General features: G+C 38.9%; 1 protein-coding gene across 3 annotated transcripts in view; it reads left to right on the top strand.

Annotated features, from left to right (window-relative positions):
- PAK7 (p21 protein (Cdc42/Rac)-activated kinase 7) overlaps positions 1–15,799 on the top strand; it is a 327,817-nt gene that overhangs the window by 6,666 nt on the left and 305,352 nt on the right. The window lies entirely within an intron of this gene.

Here is a 15,799-nt window from a genome sequence, read left to right as displayed (position 1 = left end):
TGTGGTGGGAGGGTTACATAATACAACCTTCCTACAGAAAAGTTTAAAAATACTTATCAAAATGTCTGCCAGGCACGGTGGCTCATGCCTATAATACCAGCACTTTGGGAGGCCAAGGCAGGTGAATCACTTGCGGCCAGGAGTTTGAGACCACCCTGGCCAACATAGGAAAACCCCGTCTCTACTAAAATACAAAAAAAAAAATAGCTGGGTATGGTGGCACACTCCTGTGATCTCAACTTCTTGGGAGGCTGAGGCAGGAGAATTGCTTGAACCTGAGAGGTGGAGGTTGCAGCAAGCCGAGATCGCATTACTGTGCTCCAGCTGTTTATTAAAATAAACAGCTGTAATTGAAATTAAAATGACTGAAATTAAAATTAAATGAAATTAAAAAAAATTGTCAAAAGCTTTTAAAAGTTCTAATTATTTGATGTACTATTCCTCTTGCTTTTTATTTTATGTTTGCTTTTGTCTTTGGTAAGGAAGTAGATGCAGGTAAAATTGTGTATTATAATATATTTCATAGTAATAAATATTAAAAAGAACCTATATAACTAGAACTTGGGAGCTTGGTAAAGATATTTAAGGTCCCAAGATAACAGACTACTATATAGGTATTAAAATTAATCATTTTGAAGATTATATAGTGACATGAAACAACCTTCACCACAATTTTAAGTGGAAAAAAACAAAATGCACTACTACATATATTGTATTGTTAATACGTGTTTTGTGAAATGAAAACACCATGCAAGTATATTAAAAAAAAACAGAACAAATTCAAAAGTTAGGCAATCTCTAGTGGTAGAAGTATGGATGGCTTTTATTTTGTTATACTTTTCCAAATTTTAAAAAATGTAGTAGGTCGGGCGTGGTGGCTCACACCTGTAATCTCGCCACTTTGGGAGCTTCAGGCAGGTGGATCGCTTGAGCTCAGGAGTTTGACACCAGGCTGAGCAACATGGCAAAACCCCTTCACTACAAAAAATACAAAAGTTAGCTGGGCATGGTGGTGCATGCCTGTAATTTCAGCTACTCAGGTGGCTGAGGTGGAAGGAATGTCTGAGCCCATGAGGTGCAGATTGTAGTGAGCCAAGATTGCGCCACTGCACTCCAGCCTGGGCGACAGAGTGAGGCCCTGCCTTGAAAAAAAAAACAAATTAACCAATGATGTGTTGTTTTATGAATCAGAAAAAACCCCACTATTTTACAAATAAGCAGTGATATACATTTAGGTTGTAATTATTCATTTATGTAACAAATATTCATTGATTCTCTCTTGTGTCAGGGGCTCTGCCAAGTGTATCAGCAATGACTTTTAGATTGCATGCAAATGAAGGAAACTCTGCCTAACTCCAGCAAAAGGAATTTACTAGAAGGATATCAGGTAGCTAAAAGAATTGCCAGGAATGTGGCGAAGGGTAGGGAATCACACACACACACACACACACATGCACGTGCACACACACGCACATCCCAAAACAGCTTGGAAGCAGACGAAGCTAGTTAGCTCCAGGTCTAGATATCAGGCGCTTTGGAAGAGACTCTAGCCAAGAATGACTTGTTCTGAGTTTGACCACAGTCCACTGGTTGCTATGCTTGGGGTTCTTCCCCTACACCCAACCCACTGGGCATAGGATAGGAGTGGGAGTACCTTGATTAGTAGGCCCACTACCCTTTTCCAGTGAAAGAAACACAAGAGATGTGATGGGTGCTAAAAAACCAAAACCAAACCAAAACAAAAAAAGACAACAGAAATGCCCATTACCCTAGGACTTAGGGGCAAACAGGGTTGAATACCAGTCATCCCTCTCTTCCCCTCCCATAAGAAACATTTGCTATGACATGGGGGTTTAACTTAAGGTTCATGGTGTAATGTTCACTGTGATGTGCATCATTGAAGGTACAATATGGGTGCCCCACACAGAACGTACTTTTTCCTCTTGGAGCCAGCAGTGACATGTCAGGAAGAGTGTGGCTTTTCAGCTTGATCCTCATATACCAGCAGGAATTTTGAAAGGAAGGTCCCATTTTCTCAGGTAAGAGAAAATCCTAGAAAGGTATAATCTGAAAGAAACAGTGAAGCAGAAGCAAGAGATATAATTTGGAAATAGATCAGGCACCAACACGGATCTGGCCTTCTTTTCTGAATGATCTTACATTCAGCAAGCCCAATAGTCATGTTTGAGTTTAGTTTACCATGAATGTGGCCCTCTTGGTTCAATTAGCTTTGGTTAATAAAGTTATTATTAACTAAATATGAAAAGATCATACTCAGATCAGTGCATATTCTTACTGTAGCTCTCATGATAAATAGGAAATGTCTGTGGCTGTCCAGGTAACTTAACAATCATGTTGTTGCTTTTATAACTCTTTATAAACTTTTCTGTGAAGAAAGATGATTTGTAAGTGGAAGAGAAAAAGGAGGTAATTGTTCTTCACTTGCACTAAAAACAGGACAGAAAAAATAATCTTAAACTAGCAAGAGAGGTACCTGTACCGGTCCCTGCATATTAGAGGGCTCTGCTACTCTGTACTCCAACTTCTCATCACCTGGACAGCCCTGCTCCTCTGCAACAAAGACCCCACGTTTCCCCTGGAGCCCTTTGCCTCCCTCTGAGTCTTGCTCTGCGTAGCTGGGACCTTGGAATTCACTGCTCATGGGGCTCCTGGGTCCCATGGGGGCTGAAAAAAGACTGTTGGTGGAAGGTGTAAATGGAGCTTGGACTTGTGGACTTTGTAGTCTCCACACAGGTGCTGAAGGCCATGGTAGAAAGAGGAAGGGATGGGGAGGGGACCAGAGACTGGGTCTCCTTGCTTTGCTATGTTCCCAAATTTAAGTATTCTAAATTTAAATCTGGCTTCTAGGTTGTTAGGAAGGGATTATTTGTTAAGCCAGGAAGATACAACACGTTTAAATTAACATTTTTAGCTTGATTTATAGTATTTAAATATTGAGATCTGTAATATGTGGGACTCCTTTTGTACTCTTGTCTCTCAAATGTTAGGATCAGGCCTGCTCAGGTAACTGTTTTAGAAAGGTAACACTCAATTGTTGAGACGCACATGCATAATTAGCTAATTGTGCAATGGCAATGTAGATGATAAGAAAAATATACTTTTTGTGATTATAGCTAGCATATTGAACAAGATGTGTTAAGCCCACATCCAAGTGTTTTACCTGTGTGTATTAATTAGTCTTCATAAGAGCCCCATAAAATAGGTCACTCAAGGCAAAATATCATTCAGCTAGATAGAATCAAGAAGCCCTGGATCATCTGAATCCAAAGGCCATAAACACTGTGGTATACAACAATTCAATGGATAAGAAAAGTTTTGTTTGAGGTCCTTGAACCTCCAATAATTTAAAAGTCACTGGATTAATCAACCCACTTTGACTCTCCAATACTGTCAAATCCTCAGATTCAGCATTCCTGTTCGTGTAGATTTCCTCATGAAAAGGGAGAGTAAATGCATGGACTGCCTTGCTGTGTTTGGTATTATGATTAACTGAATGTTCCAAACCAAAAATCAATATTTCGTTGCTTGTATAAGAAGCAAATTTAACTTACATTTTTAAACAGATGTCCAGTTGTGGGATTTCCTTTGCTAATTTTCAACGGAATTGCCATTGTGTCATTGATGATAAAGGTAAATTGGCCATAAGGTAAATTGGCACTGGTTCATGCCCCTACTACTCTTCTATTACCCTATTGTCCAACTGAACCAAGAAGACTTTCTGCAATCAATATTGGTTCCATCACTCTTTTGATAACAACTTACATAATGGGAGAAGGAAAGGAGGAAGGGAGGGAAGGGGAAAGAGAAAAACACAGAGAGAGAAACTCCCACCTTTGGTTCCAAATATGAGATCTCTGATAGACACAGCAGTTATTAGCTTCATTTCCAATTAAAATTCAAGGTTGGCATACGATTAAGAAATTATTTAGCTGTTTTCTAGTGGGAACTTCCTGTGTTTGTTTCTAATGGTCACTGGAATCGTGCAAATGGTGTTTGTATAATACTGATTTTTTAGCTAATTGTTTTTAGCTGTCAGCTCTGTTGCCCCCTTATTTTATAGCTACATTACAGTTTACTGACTCAGGAAGTGAACTTCCTGGAAGAATAGAACATTTACACTTTATTTGTTTAAAAGAAAGATTCTTCCTCTAAAGTAGGAACAGTTGTTATGTGGGTATGATTTAACTTCTAAAAATAAGAACACTGATGGAGGAGGGGGATTTAAAAAAAATTTACAGAAGCACAACTTAGAGTTTTTCTCATCCTGGTGGTTTTAAGGACAATGTTCTCTCTTCTTTAGGTATTAGAGATAGGGAAACAAATAAAAAAAAGAATTTGCCAATAATATTTGAATAATAGTTATTCATGCCTTAAGTAGTAGTTTAATCCTTTTTGAGGGTTCTTAAGATAACAGCTACCTACCTGCAAGTTGTGTGCTATCTCTTTAGGACTCCAAGTAGAGTCTACTCTTTTCCCACCCTCACAGCCAAGCGGTATCTAAATTGCAACTTGGTTGGGCACGGTGACTCACCTCTGTAATCCCAGCACTCTAGGATCACCTGAGGTCAGGAGTTCGAGACCAGCCTGGCCAACGTGGTGAAACCCTGTCCCTACTAAAAATACAGAAAAATTAGCTGGGCATGGTGGCGCACACCTGTGATCCTAGCTACTCGGGAGGCTGAGGCAGGAGAATTGCTTGAACCCGGGAGGCAGAGGTTGCAGTGAGCTGAGATTGCGCCACTGCACTCCAGCCTGAGTAACAAAGCACGACTCTGTCTCTAAATAAATAAATAAATTGCAACCTAAAAAACACTTTTTGCATGTGCCCTTCCCTGTCTCCACTGCCACTCCCCTTTGCATCTCTCAATTAGATCTTGTGTCAGCCTCCTATCTCTTCTCTTTCATTCCTACCCCCAAAATGATCTTCTGTTATCTGAGTATCACCCCTTCATTGAAAAGTTTCTGTCCAGCTACCACCTTCTCCCACCCCACCCCTATCCCAAAATCCTCCCACATGGTTCTGGATTGTTCCTCTCAAACAGTCATCACAATGTTTTGTAGATTTTTTTTAAACTTAACTCCCTTCTTGCACTAAACTGGGAACTCTTCTAAAGCAGGCATCTTGTTTCTTCATCTTTGTATCCCCAGCACCTGGCTTTACACCTACACATGTTATGTCTTTAATAAATGACTATGGATGAATGGATATTACCCAGGCTAAAAAATTTGAATACGAATGAGAAAGGGTGGTGCCATGATTTAAAGGGCCACTCAAGGCAAAATATCATGCAGTTAGATAGAGTCAAGAGGCAGAGTCAAACCCTGTATCATCTGAATCCAAGACCATCAAAGCTATGGTATGCAGCAACTCAGTGGATAAGAAAAGTTCTGTCTGGGGTCCTAAACAAAAGTTGGCTAATCTAAAATTAACTAATCTGAAAGTTATCTCATCCATTTTCTTTAAAAATACACAAACTAGTTTCACACTAATATTAGTTTTCTATTTTCTGTGAATAAAAAAGAGGCAGAGAGAAAGATTAAACCCTCTACCTGTTTCTGGTTGGAGAAAGACAAATATTCCAATATTGGATGTGGATATAAGGTGGAGATTCTAAACACATGGAAAAGAGAGAAAGTGATGAAGCAAACTATAAGCTGAGAGCCGGCTTCCCAACAATAGAGCAAATAAACTGAGCTTCTTGAAAAACATTGAGAATAATTATTTGATTGCTAGATGCAGCTTAACACCTACTGCTCTATTGTCCCAAACCTGGTATGAATATGCCTAATTGGTGGTGTGATTCCTGCTCAAATATCACTTGATTTGTGTAGTGAAAGGTGGGGTTTTATATGGTTCTGACCAAGTCTTCGGCACCAATGTTTCCATAGCAACAGATGCACTATGAAATGAGGAAGAAATCAGAAAGTTTGGGAGAAAAATAAATCAAAGTGAGTGATCCCAGCAAGGGGTTCCCCAGGGTGAGTCCCAAGGGCTTTTCAGGCTTCTGGTCAGATATGTTTGCGGCAGAATTCTCGGAGATAGAGGATTCTAGGATGATAAATGCCAGGGATTTTTTAAAGCAATATATGGGTACTATCTATGACAGCAGTTACCTTGTGTGCTTCAGCTTGGATTTCTAAGGCAAGGTCCTGTGTTGGGATATTAGGAGTCTACACTGGTTGAAAGAATCACTTACGATTTAGAGCCTACTAATCCCTAGGTAACAGGATATGAAAACTGGAGATTTTTACTGTCTTTTAAATCGAATTGAGCTATTCTTCTAAAGTTGGAAGGTGTAGAACACTGTGAATTCTATTAGGTACTAAATATTTGACTATGTCAATTTAGAGCAGTATTTAATTTTGTGGTATAAATGTGTTCTGTTTAACACAGACAGTGTGAAATTTCCCAGAAAAAAAAAATCTAGATTTCTGGCTTCTCTTATTCAAAAAATCACACACACAAATACACACACATACACATAGTTGCAAAATTTGTCAACACTGACCATGTTTCTTCATGACAATCATATGCTGTAGCTGAGTAGCAGCTGCCTCTAACATGGATTGGTCATGGAGTCTTCACTTTGTCACAGTCCCCATCACTCCCTACTGCCTATAATCAGGCCATTTTAATTGTTTATATTACCCTCTTGGTCATTAAAGTATTGAATTTATTACCTTTGAATTTGAGTGAGTATTGCTCTATATTTTTGCATCATTTTATCCTTATATATTGTACCTTCTTAATCTCGCTTTCCAGAAATGTGGACCAACTTATTTAATAATTTAAATATAAGACAAGTGACATTTTAGAAAGATGCATTTTAAAAATTTTATCCTAGAAAACAAATTTAAAAGTAAGACCTTATGCTGGTATGAAGTTTATTTAAAAGCAAAGAGTTTAGAGATATTTGGTGAAAACATTTGCATAGTTAGATAGGCTTCTGCAACTACTTTTTCAATATTTCTTTCAACACTGGACAATTTTTAAAAAATTTCTGTTGTGTTTTATTTGAACTAAACTGAAATGGAAAAATAAATCATATGATTTATTTTTTGAGCTTGAGCTTGCTGGAGGTAGGGATTATCAAAACGCAAAAGGATGGTATCATGTTTCATATGATATTATCATCTGGAAAATATAAAACATTCACAGTGCAACTGTGCCCACAGCAGTGAAGTAGAACCTTATAAATGATATGCATTCTATAGAATGGCTGGAAAAATCTCAAAATCATTATTGGAATCACCCAGGGCGACTAAGAATAATAATATCATTGTACCTTACTAAAAAATAATGAAAAACGAGTGAGGTAGAAAATTCCAGAGTTGTCCCTAGAGTTTTTATTTGCTTAGGAAGGATGATAGCAGTAGCTTCCCATTTCTTTTCAGACCTCAATTTTATTTTAAACACAGAACACAGTCCACCCGCTGAAAAGAATTTTCTTTTCTACAAAGACCAGGGTGTGCAATGACTGTGAATATCACTGTAAAACAGAAGAACACTTGGCTCTAAGTTACTCACTTAACTAGTCGGATTAAAACAGGATAATTGGATCTATCTATTAGGGTGGTGTCTGTTTATGTCTGCTTTCTCCTGTGAAGGCTAGATTAAAAAATAGGAAACAGATATTACAATGAACATTCTCAACTAGTCACTCACCCATTCAGCAGCTACACCTTGAGTACTACTCTGCTTACTTCAGGTGGCATGTACCATGATGGGGCACATCAATGAACATAGAAGATAAAAATGTTCTTCTATGAACATAGAAGATGCAAAAAGAAGGAAAGACAGGCAGGAAACAGCATAATAAATAAATGTATAGAATGCCAGAAGGTCATCAGTGCTTTGATAAAATAGAGTGGGATAAAGGAAATCAAAAGGGCTATGATGGGTGGCGGTAAAGGGCGTGATTTTAAATAGGATGGTCAGAATAGGCGTAACTGAGAAAGTGACATTTGAAGGAGGAGAGAAAATTACCATGTAGATACACATGGGACAGCATCCCAGGTAGGGATGGGGACCATTTTTGCACTGCACTCCAAATTGCATATGATTTGTCTCCTGCAAAGACTCTCACGTTTTTTCATTTGGAAGTAGAATTTTAGTGCTGGTTCAAACCCTAACCTCATTCTAATGCTGTTAAGGACACCATTACTCCAGTCCTGCCCGGTCTTCTCTAGATAAACCATAACTGCCTTTGGAAATTTTTTTTAAGAGACAAGGTCTCACTTGTCAAGACAAGTGAGACACTCACAAGACAAGGCCCAGGCTGATCTTAAACTCCTGGCTTTAAACAATCCTCCTGCCTTGGCCTCCCAAAGTGCTGGAATTATAGGCATAAGCCACCACACACAGCCTTCCTTTTGGATATTTAATATTTTTCCATTTTGGTTTAATTCAAATGAAGCAGAACAGGGGTTTTTTTTTTGTAATTGTCTAATGTTTAAAAAGTATGAAATTATAACACATACTAGGTACTTGATAAGTTTTTTGTTGGGTTATAGAAAGAAAAGATATGCCTCAGAGTTAGAACAATGATTGTAACAGTAACCAAATTCTTTGAACATGTATTATATGCCAGATATTGTGTTACATGTTTTATAAACACTATCTCATTTGATTCTTGCAGTAGGCTTATAAGTTAGGTGTTATCATTATTCCATTTTATGGCTAGTAAATAGATTGTGCTGCCTTGCTCTATTGATTAAAATTAATCTTCTACAAGCATAAAAAAAGGTAAAAAGTATTTTCTCAAGTTCTAAGTGTAAGTCCTTTAACTTCCTCTATTTTAGTTAGGAATCCCCCCCCAGAAACAGACCTTGAGGCAAGGATTCAATAGCAAGTAGTTTACTTGGAACGTTCGTGGAATACCATTAAGAGAGAAGGAAAGTAACACATGGAAGGAAAGTTTATTAGTCTGTTCTCACACTGCTAATAAAGACATACCCAAGACTGGGTAATTTATAAAGGAAAGAGGATTAATGGACTCACAGTTCCACATGGCTGGGGAGGCCACACAATCATGGTGGAAGACGAAGGAAGAGCAAACGATCATCTTACATGGAGGAAGGCAAGATTACTTGTGCATTTATAAAACCATCAGATCTTGTGAGACTTATTTACTACCATGAGGCAGTATGGGGGAAACCACTCCCATGATTCAGTTATCTCCACCTGGCCCCACCTTTGACACATGGGGATTATTATAATTCAAGGTGAGATTTGGTGGGGACACAGCCAAACCATATCAGAAACTGTCAGTCCGTTCCTGCTACTATAACAAAATACATTAGACTGGATACTTTTTAAATAATAGAAATTGATTTCTCGTAGTTCTAGAGGCTTACAAGTCCAAGATCAAGGCATTGGCAGGTTTGGTGTCTGGAAAGGGCTTCTCCTCCGCTTTAAGATGGAATCTTGTTGCTCTGTCCTCCAGGGGGAAAAGAATGAATGCTGTGTCCTCACATGGCAGAAGGGTAAAAAAAGGGATAAACTTGCTTCCTCAAGCTTTTCTATAAGGACACTAATCTCATTCATGACAGTGGAGCTCTGATGGCCTGATCACCTCCTAAAGACTCTTAATATTATTACCTTCAGGTTTAAGTTCCAACATGTGAATTTCAGAGGGACATACACATCTAAATCATAGCAGAAAAGCTGCCAACATTAGAGTATTAAAATAGAGAAACTGGGAAATGGTATAAAACTCATGCCTCCAAATCAGTCTACCCAAAGGGGAGGGAACTGAGATATTTATACACCAACTCCCATCAGTCATTAGTTGAAGGCTGCTCCCAGAGAATGTTAGTTTCTCTGTGCTTCCAAGCTTCCATGATTTGGAAAAGCCCTTAGGAACACAGATGCTGACTGTTGGAAGTCAGTAGGCATATGGGTGGATAGTAATAGGGCTTGCTACATCTATACCAGTTGCCTTCCTGGTCATGTGCCTGCCAAACTTCAGAGATCCTTTAGAAGTTGTTGTAAGGAAAGAAAAATTTATCTTCTTGATTGGACTATTTATTAGTGTAGATAAGAACACTCTAGGTACAGTGGGTAAAAGAGCATTGAGCCAGAGTGTTAAGTTGCTCTCAAAGTCATTTCCAAATGAACAAGATGATGTAACTATGGGTGCTCAATTGTACATAATTAAGCATGGAGCTGTTATTATAAATGCATCTAATGTTTTAAAATGAAACAGAAGTAAGGCTACAACTGACCTTGTGATGAAACAGAAAGATGAAATATTCCTGAGAGTAAATCATTTGCCTGTGTAATGTAATTGCTTTTTTTTTTCTTTCTTTCTTTCTTTTTTTTTGGAGACAAAGTCTCACTCTGTTGCCCAAGCTGGAATACAGTGACAGGATCTCGGCTCTCTGCAACCTCTGCTTCCTGGGTTCAGGCAATCCTTCAACCTCAGTCTCCCAAGAAGCTGTGACTACAGGCATGCACCACCACACCTGGCTCATGTTTTTTATTTTTAGTAGAGAAGGGGTTTCACCATATTGCCCAAGCTGGTCTCGAACTCCTGAGCTCAGGCAATCTGCCCACCTCGGCTTCCCAGAGTGCTGGGATTATAGGCGTAAGCCACCATACTGGGCCTGCATTCTTGTAGGATACTGGAGGACCAGTCATTAAGCTGTATCTTCCATGGCATTATTTGGGAACTCTGTATCCCCAAAAATGTTGTTCATGCCCATGATCATTTTTAGGAATAGCTATCTTGAAACTTGGGAAAGCTGGAGAATATATAATACAAAATGATTTTGAGTCTGTCTTGCGAGAAACCACAAACCAAAAATAATTTTGCATGGAGAAAGAAGAGAATGTAACAAGTATGCTGAGAGCAGAAAGGCAAGTGTTAGTCCTCTGTATGTGTGGATAAACAGTAAATGTCAGTGAATTTTAACTGAGTGATGAAGTGCATTTGATCAGGAAAAAGTAAAGAATGGATGTTGGGCAGTTACCAGCCTGAAGTGGGATTCAAAAATAACCCAGATGGCTTTCTTGATGAGAATGTATCCGTTGAGTAGTTTAGGATAGTAGAGACAGTGTTTTAAAATTAGCCACCTGCTTCCAACAATTGTGGAGCAAGAAGGAGATTCAAATTTGAGGTCATATCAGTGATTGCCAATAGGATACTCAGGTTAGGCAGGCTACAAATTATTGTGCTCTGAAAAGAATCACAGTTAACCTTGGATTTGAGATACATGTTGGTTTTAAGAAACTCATCATCTTTTTTTTTTTTTTTTGAGACAGAGTCTTACTCTGTTGCCCAGGCTGGAGTGCAGTGGCATGATCTCGGCTCACTGCAACCTCCGCCTCCCGTGTTCAAGAAATTCTCCAGCCTCAGCCTCCCAAGTAACTGGGATTACAGGTGCCCACCGCCACTCCCAGCTAATTTTTGTATTTTTAGTAGAGATGGGGTTTCACCATGTTGGCCAGGCTGGTCTCGAACTCCTGACCTCAGATGATCCACCCACCACAGTCTCCCAAAATGCTGGGATTACAGGTGTGAGCCATCGCACCTGGCCATTATATTGGTATGGACAGGAAACCTGTTTTTCACACCAGAGGGCACCATGGGTGCTAGAGTTTCCCACTTGGAGTAAGAGAATAGTGTTCAAAATTTCTGGTGTTCATAAATATTCTTTATTCCAAGAGAAGAAATTTGGGGAGAGCTATCAGGGCTGGAGTAAGAGTGGTGCTTAGGGGCTTTGCATCACCAACATTGAGCCTTCCTTTACCACTTTGGATTGCTCTAATTGTTGAACCTGAGTGTTACAGTTCTGCTTTTCCCTAGTTCTCATTTCAGGGCTCCTCATTCAGTTCCTTTAGATTCAGGGCCTCCATGTTACACAACTTCAGAGGACAACATTCACATCTGAGGTGATTCCACTTTTGTTGACCCTGCCTTGGTCCATACTTTGTAAAATGGGTCACCTTGCTTCTTAATTATGTGTGTTTTGTTCTCTTTTTTTGTCCTATTGGACGGGAAGAGGCTACATTTTATCTAGTTAAGTTAAAGCATCTTGCATAGCACCTTCCACGTAGAATTGCTCAGTAAATTTTTACTAAACAAATGAGTTCAATAAGAATGCTGTGACCTACTGAGACTCATGTCTCCTTTAATCCAAATAGCAGCCCCATGGGGTACATATTGCCTTCATTTCTCCTTGGAGGAGATGAGGTATAGATCAATGAATGGAAGCAGTGAGTAAAAACAACTCCATCAAGAATTTTGACATGAAGGACTAAAGAGAGTTAAGAATAGAAGGTATAGCTAGACTAGGATGTAGAGTTGACGGGGAGAAATTTATATAAAGGTCAAGGGACTTGACTTTAAAAGTTGACAGGGACGATTCAGTTGGGAAGATGGAAGATATAGTTGAGAGTACTGTTCATTGACATTATTGAGAAGATCCACAGAGAAGAATCCAGAGGACACAGAGGGAGTAGCCCTAGAGAGGACTGTTCTACTGGAACAAGAGGACAGGAGAGAGTGGAATAGACTCAGGGAGATTTGGTGGTGAGAAGTTGAAATTCCCGTCTGACATCTTTTTAATCTTTGAAGAAGGAGGCTGTATTAGTCTGTTCTCATGCTGCTAAAAAAGATATACCAGAGACTGGGTAATTTATAAAGGAAAGAGGTTTAATGGACTCACAGTTCCACATAGCTAGGGAGGCCTGACAATCATGGCAGAAGACGAAGGAGATCTAAGGGATGTCATATGTGGCAGAAGGCAAGAGAGCGTGCGTAAGAGAAGTCCCCTTTATAAAACCATCAGATCTCGTGAGACTTATTCACTATCATGAGAACAGCTGAGGCAGAGCCAGGGAAAAACCCACCACCATGATCCAATTACTTTCCACTGGGTCCCTCCAAAGACATGTGGGCATTATGGGAGCTCAAGAAGAGATTTGGGCGGGGACACAGCCAAACCATATCAGAGTCAAAGTCATTTATTGAATTTGGGGAGGAAGATCATGGTTTTCATGACAGTGGTGATAACAGAGATTTAAGTAGAGTGGAGAAGGTATGAAATAGTCTCTTCAGAAATTCAGAAAGACTGAGTCAATCAGAGACCTGAGCATTTTTATGGACTTCTGTCAGTTTGTATTAATGAAACCACGGTGGCAAGGTAAAATTCTCTAGTGCACATTTTCTTTGGATCTATCAGAAAAATAGGTTGTGGCCCAATTTAATTAGACTCTAAAGTAGGAGAGGCCTTCTGCATATAGGGGAAATCTGAGTTTTGTAAAATACATTTAAAGAAAATAAGCTTTCCTTCTCCTTGTTTCTAACTCTCGCTTCATTTTCATGACAGTTGATATTATGAGAAGGAAATAATGAATAGATTTTCGACAGATTAAACTTGTCTTTGCAGCTGGATGTTATGGGAAGCGGAGAGTGTCTTCAACAGGATTCTTTTGTTTGAAAGGGACAGAAACCCAACTCAGAGTGGATCAAGAAAACCAGGAATTTGTTGACCTGTATAGCAGAAATATCCAAAAATACAGTTGGGTCAGGAGCTCAAAAACATTATCCTGGTGTCATTTCTTCCTCATCTTTCAGCTCTGTGTGTTTCTGTATAGGTTTCTTTCTCAGGCAAGCTCTCTTATTTTTCTGGCAACATGGACAGCCCCCCTACAGCTCTTGGGTTTAGATCCTACTGATCTCAAAATCCAGCAAAAAAATACTCTGTAGCTGAACAGTTCTAACAAAAGTCTCTGGATGGAATTTCAGTGGTTCCAATATGACCTTTGTGGGTCGTGTGCCAGTACTGGTTCCTAGTCTAATTACTGTAGCCTGCGGAATGTGTGGCTTTTGTATGCCCACCTGGGTCAAAACCCACCCCTAGAGTCAGAAATCAGAGTGGAGTTACTTTCTCCCAAACCACCTTGACAGAGAATGGGGGTAGAGAGGATGTGCAAGGATTATCAGGAGGCCATTATCAGAAGCATAGCAAAGAATGTGGTCAGGCAAAAAAAAGAAAAAAAAGTTTTTAAATGTTCATTAGAGTAGGTAAAAGTAAAATTGAGCAATGTAATTATAGTCTCCACAAAGATTTCTGACCCAGTGAAATTTCTCTGGTCACGTAGTTTGTTGGCCCTAATTTACGGGACTGATTGCATTTGAAAATATCTATCTTTCCTGGAAATGAACTATACGTTACCAAAGACGCCATACAGAGATTCTTTAGCCCTATCCTCTTGTGATCTTAGCTCTTCATCTTTGTGTCCTATTTTGCCATTGTACTGCTGCTTCTATTTTGAAACCTTGGTAAGAAATAGATTTGTGTTGGTATACTGATTTAGTCTGAAATTAAAATGAAAAATCATTTGCATATTCAGAACCTAACTTAATGGGAGGAAAATCAGTGATAAAATTGCATCCTAAACATTTCTCAGGGAAATGAACTTATAGTGAGTTAGTGAGGATATATTGTCATTACAAGGTAACATGAAATGTATGCACCCAAGCCCTCAACTTATCCTGATGCTTTCTTTCTTTGGCTTTCTCATGCAGAGTATATTTTCTCTCAGTGATTTAAATGATTTGGTATTATTTTGTCCTGTATAGCTTCATGTCTTGTTAGATGAATTCAACTTTTGGACAAGACAAATTGGAAAGTAACTTTAATAGTTACTATATGTTATTAGGCCATTATTATTTAGTTGAAATGATGTCCAATACCCTTGTTTGTTTATATTTGCAGTCCTTCATGCCAGCCTGTGTTCTATTTTTACAGTGATACAGCTATCATTTTGTTTGGTTTTGGATGTTCATGCATTCTAGAGAAAGTGGAAAACTTAGAATCCTAATTAATGATTGTCTTCTGGACATCTGAGACCATGTTTCTAGTGTTTTCCATGGAATATTATCAGGTATATACTTTATGATAATTTTCATCCATTCAGAGATTATATATTAAATTGTCTTAGGAATATTAGGGTCTGTGTGCATCTGTTCAGATATATTTGCTTTCCCTGGAATGCTTTGAATTCTTGGTTCTTGCAGATTATCAGTCTCCTCCAAGATTCATCCTTGTGAGATACTGTTCCCATGTTGATGGAGGGTGTTTCAGTGATACTCGTTAAAGCAGAGTACAAAAGACTTTATTTAGGACCATCATGATAGGTAGAGGGATCGAACAATGAGATTTTGCAATGAGGGACAGAGATTGAGCTTAACTCTGAACACAGCATGGACAGGTAGGAATTTATATTGCCAAGGAGCAGAGTAGGAGTGAATGGAAAATTACCAAGAGGAAATATCTGGGTAAGGAGGATGGCTAAACTGACCTAATGGGATTCTTGCTTCAGACAGTCCAGGATGATCAGACATACCTGAGGAATAGTGGAAGGTGAGGAATAATCTGATCAGATATGGGGAGTGATCAGATGTCAAGGTGGGGGGACTTTGCTAAACTGAGTTAGCAGGGTATTTTGTTAAAACTGGATTTTATAAGGAAATGAACAGATACCAAGGATGTTTATTCTGAATTTGCATTTCTTCTTTTGTGTTTCTTGTTTTAAAATCCTTCTTTGATTTTACAACAGAAGGAGTTGAGTATTTGTTTTAGATAAATAAAAGCTGGATTTTATGTAACAAAGATAGCTGATGACCCCCAGCTGCTCTGTGTTCCTATGAAGAAAGTCCCAGTGCCAGAGATTGGTCATGCCTGGCCTTCACCAGGTGTGACCTCATTAATTGAGAATTGATAGCTTTGGAATTTGACATAAATCATAGAGTATGTGCAAAGGCAG

This window comes from Mandrillus leucophaeus, unplaced genomic scaffold (genome assembly GCF_000951045.1).
Source record: "Mandrillus leucophaeus isolate KB7577 unplaced genomic scaffold, Mleu.le_1.0 Scaffold116, whole genome shotgun sequence".
Classification (NCBI taxonomy): Eukaryota; Metazoa; Chordata; class Mammalia; order Primates; family Cercopithecidae; genus Mandrillus; species Mandrillus leucophaeus.
This window is presented reverse-complemented; position numbering and strand designations above follow the sequence as displayed.